This window comes from Quercus suber, unplaced genomic scaffold (genome assembly GCF_002906115.3).
Source record: "Quercus suber isolate HL8 unplaced genomic scaffold, Cork oak 2.0 scaffold_841, whole genome shotgun sequence".
NCBI classification, from domain to species: Eukaryota; Viridiplantae; Streptophyta; class Magnoliopsida; order Fagales; family Fagaceae; genus Quercus; species Quercus suber.
The window spans coordinates 138,337-145,105 of NW_027070271.1; the positions used below are offsets into that span (position 1 = coordinate 138,337).

The following is a 6,769-nucleotide window of genomic DNA, read 5'->3' on the forward strand; positions in this document are numbered from 1 at the left end:
TCCACCAGCTGTCGAGAAGCTATTGAGATTGAGATAAGAAGAAGTTGAAAATCTCGATAGATAGCCTAGCTGTCGAGAGGTGTCGAGCTATCTGTCCAACTTTAGTGAACAACTTTTCTTCACCTGTTTCTTGGTCCAATCTTCACGACTTTAATACTAGACTTGAACAATATGTTTCTTGAAGTATTAAACACATCCTAGATCTACCCAAATACAAGTAAAGTGCATTTTGTCAAAGGATTAGCCAATTACATAAAAGAATGACATATGTTCTTAACAAGTGAAACACATATGTCCTAACAATTTCTAATTTACTTCAACTTGGGCATGTATACTAATTTGAAATAACAACTCATATGGTGTTCAATGCACAAGGGAAAATTTCATATATTTTCCTACAAAATTTTCTAAAACCCAATAAACTCTTGTCCATAATCCCATGTTTACATAGCTTTTCCTACTTCATTTGGTCTTGACTTTCTATCTTCTGGGTATTAAATTTTCAAGATAGACCTGAAGAATTGGGATCCTTTTCTGATGTTAGACTATTTTTCATGTATAAAAAATTACCATCCAATCTTTTTCAAATTTCAAATTTCTTTTTTTGATATTGCTGACTCGCTGTTGATCAATAGGAATTAGAAAGTTTATGTTAGAGCTTTATTTTTTGAAACTTATTCTTCTTGGCTTCATAAAAAAGGGATTTTAGGGTTGCATGGGATTTTGAATTGTGCATGATGATCTATAGAATAGATGGGGTTTGAAGGAACTGATGTAACAGAGGGTTTTAGAGGCTAGTAGAAGCTATAGGTGATGATTCTGAAGCTATGATATGTGCTATTGAGTTTAAGCCTAGATGGGATTTGTTTGCTTCATGGAAGGTCAGTAAATTTTGTGCTTGTGTGATTGATATCTATGCTCATTTAGCCGTTTGTAGCCTGTTTCATATTTGTATTTGTACATTGTTCATATTCATTCCCTATCTGTAGTCATTTTTATGTTGTTGTCTTTGTTAATTGTCATTCAAAATGCCTTAAGAAAATAATGAGATTTATGCTTTAAGTCCTGTGTCACTGTAATGTAGTTGTCACTAAACATTGGCTAACGGGGTTTCAGCCATTACTTTGATATGTGTGTGTGTGGAATTCTCCAACATTGTTGTTTACCGACGTATTTTTGTATCCATCAACATACTCTGATGTCATCCACAAGCATGTTGATGAAGGCAATCTTATCACAGTGTCAAACTAATTGCCTCAATGCATAGGTAACTTAGAGTTTGATGTTTTTATTTTGAGTAGGAGAGTATCATATTTGTTCAATCAGAGAAGGTTTATAAATACCCTTTTATTTTATTTTATTATTTTAAGGATGATCTTTTATTGACTGTTCTACATTTTATGTTTACAATTTCACACTAATATTGGTTTGTGTGAAAATCTTCTAGTATTTACAACTTCTTGTCATGTACTTTCTTCTAGCTTTTTTTGGATTCAGCTGTTAATCAATTGTAATTAAAATTTATCATGGAAGGATGTTGGTAGAATGGGGCAACGAGCCTAAAGTACAATATAGAAAGAACTATTGACTTACCACACTATAGGTTGTTAAACAAAATCAAAGTAAATTGATAACCTTTATCTGTTTTGAGAATGATAAATTCTGTTTTGGACGAAAAACACTAAAAGGGCATTGATACCAATGAAAAACGTACGAAGTCAGATAGTAATTTTTCTGTAGTAGACATGCTTCCTACCTCCAAGCAGTTAGGGCCTTTCTGATGGGAATATTGCTTTTCTTGCAATTGCTGTGTATTTTTCTTGATCTTGAAGAAGCATGAAGTTAGCATTGCTTCTTTGTTATTGTCTTTAACTTTTTTCCATTCTTAGGATTAAGGATTTCTAACTTTCAAGCAGAGTAGCACACTATTTGTGATAACTAATGACTATAGTCCTTTAGTTGAGTAATACAGTAGTCTTCTTTTATTTGAACATAATCTTTGGACATTTTAAGAAGACAATAGGATTCCATGATCTTCTTATTGAGAAAAGTTAACACAAGCAGAAATGTCTTCAATGAATGGTTGTAATCTTTTCTCAAATAAGGGTATTTGTGTGTGACATGTATACAGGTTACAGTCTAATAAAAAGAATTGTTGTGGGTGTTAAAATACAGTGATAATGACTGTAGTGTTGATTATTCTAATGTTCAATAGGAATTAAGGAGTTGCAATTGGGGAAGTCCTTATGTATGGCGCCTTTGATATTTAATGGCCCTAAAGTTGCAGATGCGCATGTTTCTTTGTGATGCTGTTTAGTATTTTAAGTGTTGCTATCTGAAAAATACAATGTTTTTGCATCTTTTGATTTTCATGATGGAAATGATAGACTGTATGTAATTTAAAGTATTTGGTGTTATCTTTAATGTGAGTTACTAAATTCAATTGTGGATTAGTGAAACTAAATAATATGATTCTTATTCTATTAAGTGGGCATTTTCATGTGGTGGGTCTTTGTTATTGTCAAGGAAGTTAATAAGTTATTTTCTTTTTCAAGGCATATAAGCTACACTTTTGGGAGATCTAGGGTACCATGGAAAAGAAAGAACACTGCCAGGGGCTTGAAAACAACTTTATGCTACCCTTTAGGACCATGAATTAACCTTGCCTTGAGGTTAAAAATGAGATTACATCATACAAAGATACAATTATATACAGTAATGAAGATTTTCAACCAGGAGAAGGGGAAGCATATTAGCATAAACAAATTATTTTTGTATTTATTTGTATGTAAGTTTTTGGTGTTATATTATTGCAATTTTAATGTGGAAATTGTTACTATAAACCTTGATTTATTTGTTCAAATATACAAATTTTATTTTTTAGTGCTTAATAAAGAAAAAAAAAACATATAATATATTAAAATAAATTTCCTGAACTTTCCCGTGCATAGCACAGGTTAGTGACTAGTTTCGATTAGAACAATAATGTAGATTTTTTTTTTAAAAAAAAATTTATATTTTAAAAAGGCAAAAATCCAAAACTGACCCTCTAACTTTCACCTTTTTTTCATTTCAGTCCTCTAACTTTCAGTTTTATCAATTCAGTTCTCTAACTTTCATTTTTTGCCAATTCAAGACTTCGTTATTGCTGCCGTTAAACCCACTAAAACGACGCCATTTTGCATGTTGGGTTTTTTTTTTTTTAAGATTTTTCAAAAAAAAAAAAAAAACCAAAGGATCCAAATTTTCCAGCCCCACATTACCTAATAAAAATCACAATGTCAGTTTCATAGCACATCAAATTTTGAAATAGAAACACTGATCAAGGGACTGTTTGCCCCATTTCATAAATTAAACTCCACCATCAAAATTCATCAACCACAAAATCCAATAACCTAAAAGTTAAGAACTAAATTCTCACTCTCTTTTAAACCCTAGCACATTAACTTTCACTATCAATCTTGAAAATCGCTGTTGTACCTAAAGGTTCCACTTTTGGAACAAATTCACCACTGTGAGCGAGAGGATCGGTGAAAGCCTCAGGATTGGGCTTGGAGTGACTAAGATTGCCAAACTAGTTCTTCAATTTATAGCTCTGCTGCCAAGCGAGAGTGGGGCAGAGAAGCGAGAGCGATTTTCTGGTATCGGCCAAGGACTCGAGGAGCGCGTGACAGTGGTTCTCTCTCTAGGCTCGATCCAGGGTGGAGATGACCCAACCCCTGAATCCTTTGTTTTGTTTTGATTCAGGGGAAGGGGAACAACGTCGTCGTTCCCCTTATTGTGTGTGTGTGTGTGTGTGTGTGTTTTTTTTTTTCTTCATATTTTTCTTTTAATTCCGAATTAAGAAAAAAAAAAAAACCACAAGCAAAATGCATCGTGTTAATGGGTTTAACGGCAGCAGTAACGGAGACTTGAATTGACAAAAATTGAAAGTTAGAGGATTGAATTAACAAAACTGAAAGTTAAAGGACTGAAATGAAAAAAGGTGAAAGTTGGAGGCCCAGTTTTGTATTTTTTTTCCTTTTAAAAATCATCATGATGTAGATAAAATAAATAAATAAATCAGATTATTGAACCACTGCCAATTGCAATGTGCTTCTACAATATATGTCATAATGTGAAGTGATGGGATAATTGGATAGGTTACAGAATACTGAATATGGTAAAACCTTCCTGAGCCGATGCGTTCAAGTACTACTGGTATAACCATTCCAGTTTTAGGCTTTGGAATAGCTGCTTATCCTTCTGCTGAGCATAAAACCATCAAAGACTCAATTCTTCATGCATTCAAACTGGGTTATAGGCACTTTGATATAGCTATTGTGTATCAGACTGAAGAGGCTCTGGGTGAAGCAATTTCGGAAGCTCTCTCCCTTGCACTTATCAAATCCTAGGATAAGCTTTTCATCACTTCCAAGCTTTGGTGCAGTGATGCATACTCCTAACATGTCCTCCCTGCATTACAAAATACACTCAAGTAACATCATGATCAATACTTATAATTTGAGTAATGATAGTCACACTCTCATGGACTAAAATTGTGTTTTTAAAAAACAATTTCAAAATGGATTATATACGGAGTGTGAAATATTAGCAAATGTGTAATAAGATTTTCTGTTACAATTTTACACTTCACAGTTTCTCATTTGATTTCTATGAAGAAAAGTTAAGTTGGAATTCCTTGATCTTTACCTCATTCATTTGGCCAGTAAGCTTTAAACCAGGGGAAATGCGAATTCCCATTTCCAAAAGTGGATCTTCTTCCCATGGATTTTAAATCTGTATGGGAAGCCATGGAGGAGTGTTAGAAGCTCGGCTTGGCTAAACATATAGGAGTTAGCAACTTCTCTTGCAAATAGCTAGAAATCTTCCTTGCCACAGCAAAAATACCCCTGGCAATCAACCAAGTGAGTTTTGGCAATCCAAAACTCTTTTTTTACCCACTCTTCCTTGATAAAAAGAGCTGTTATATATATAAATATTTGTGTATTGCTTTGGTATGAAAGGTGGAGATGAACCTTCTTTGGCAGTAGAAAAGGCTGAGAGAGTTTTGTGAGGAAAAGGGTATACTCATTATAGCCTACTTTCCCTTGGGAGGACCCAAAGGGACACCTAGGGGAACAAACCAAGTAATGCAATGTGAGGTGCTTAAGGAGATTGCTGATGCGAAAGGAAAAAACTATTGCGCAGGTAATCTTACCTACACAATCCATTTTGCAACTAATAATCCTACCCATTATCAAGAACTTTGTGATTGGAAAAGGACTTCTTGATATTTCCAACAGAAGTGTTCAGATCCAAATCCTCTTTTCCAAAAATATTTAAAAGAAAATGGTGGTTTTTTTTTTTTTTTTTTTTTACTAAAAACTACCCACTAATGGTCCTAATTAAACAGAAAACATAGGGGTCGTAGAAAATTATTTCAATTAATGAAAAGATGGGTTAGATTAAAGCTAATGTTCCATTTTCTTCTGTTGACTGGTGGGTTTGAATTGAAGGTAGGTGCACCAATGCACTTTAAGTCTTGCTACTAGAATCACAGCCTATGTAGGTGGGTTTGTTATCAAATTCAATTTAACTTGGAATAGGAGTGATATGCTGAATTTGCCTTGAATTAGTACTCTTGTTACGTGGCAAAGGGGTTTGTACTTTACCTGGTTTTGGAATTCTACTTCACAAAGTATTTCTTAACCCACATAAACACATATAGATTATGTCTTGGCTAATTGTTGGATGTGGGCCTGATCGTGTGCATTTTCCGAAATCTTAAGTTAACATAGACTCCTAATTCAAGTTCTATGGTTAAAATGAGCAAAACATTGATCTCCTTATGTTGTTGCATCTGTAGATTTGTCTCAGATAGGCATATGAGCAAGGGGTGAGTTTTGTTATGAAGAGCTTTGGTAAAACGAGGATGGAAGAAAACTTCAACATATTTGACTGGAAGCTCAGCCCGGAGGAGTTGCAAAAGATAACTCAAATTCCACAACAGAAGGGATGGCCTGCACTGGATTTCATCGCAGATAATGGTCCTTATAAGTGCATTATGGAGCTTTGGGATGGAGAGATTTAAAGAGTTACGAAAGCAAGCAATTAATTGAGAATGTGACCTTTCAAACAAAGTTTGTATTTGAGCTTTTATGATCCTCTTTTTATTTTTTTAGTTGGTAGAGGTTAATGGAATCCTCCACATCTAAATTAGAAATACTAATAATTTGCTAATTGAGATACAAAACTCTTAATTGCAATGAATAATTTGTTTGCACTTGGAATTGTTGGAAAATGCGGCTAAATAAAGAACTTTTGATTCAACAATATAAACCCTAAAAAATTAGCAATGCCAAAAATAAATAGATAAAGTTAGAAAGATCTCACAACCTCCTAGGATTAGACTATAGTGATTTCTTCAAGTTGAACGCACACTCAAACAAGAAGAACTAAGAACATCCTTATTTATTTTGCCTTTCCTTACACCCAAACAAGTGTATAAAAATCTGTGGGAAAAGAGAAGTTACAGAGGAGCAGAGAAGTTATGGAGTGCGTTTGGAAAAGAAAAGATGTCAAGAGGGAAAATGAGGGCTGAAAGGTTTTATAAGACAAAGGAAAAGAAGGAATAGTGGGTTGGCTTCAACGGTTACTGTGCATGCCCAACAGGAACAAAATTGGACTGGATGGAAAAGCAAGGAAAAAGAAAAAAAAAAAAAAAGATACAGCCAAAGAGTGATAAAGATAAGCCTAAATCCAACCCAAGCCCAACTCTAATACCTAG

The 6,769-nt window shown here is 34.0% G+C and overlaps 1 pseudogene; it reads left to right on the forward strand.

The window, feature by feature from the left end:
- Positions 1-4,101: 4,101 nt before the first annotated feature.
- Positions 4,102-6,073, forward strand: LOC112023674 (non-functional NADPH-dependent codeinone reductase 2-like; annotated as a pseudogene).
- The last annotated feature ends 696 nt before the right edge of the window (positions 6,074-6,769 follow it).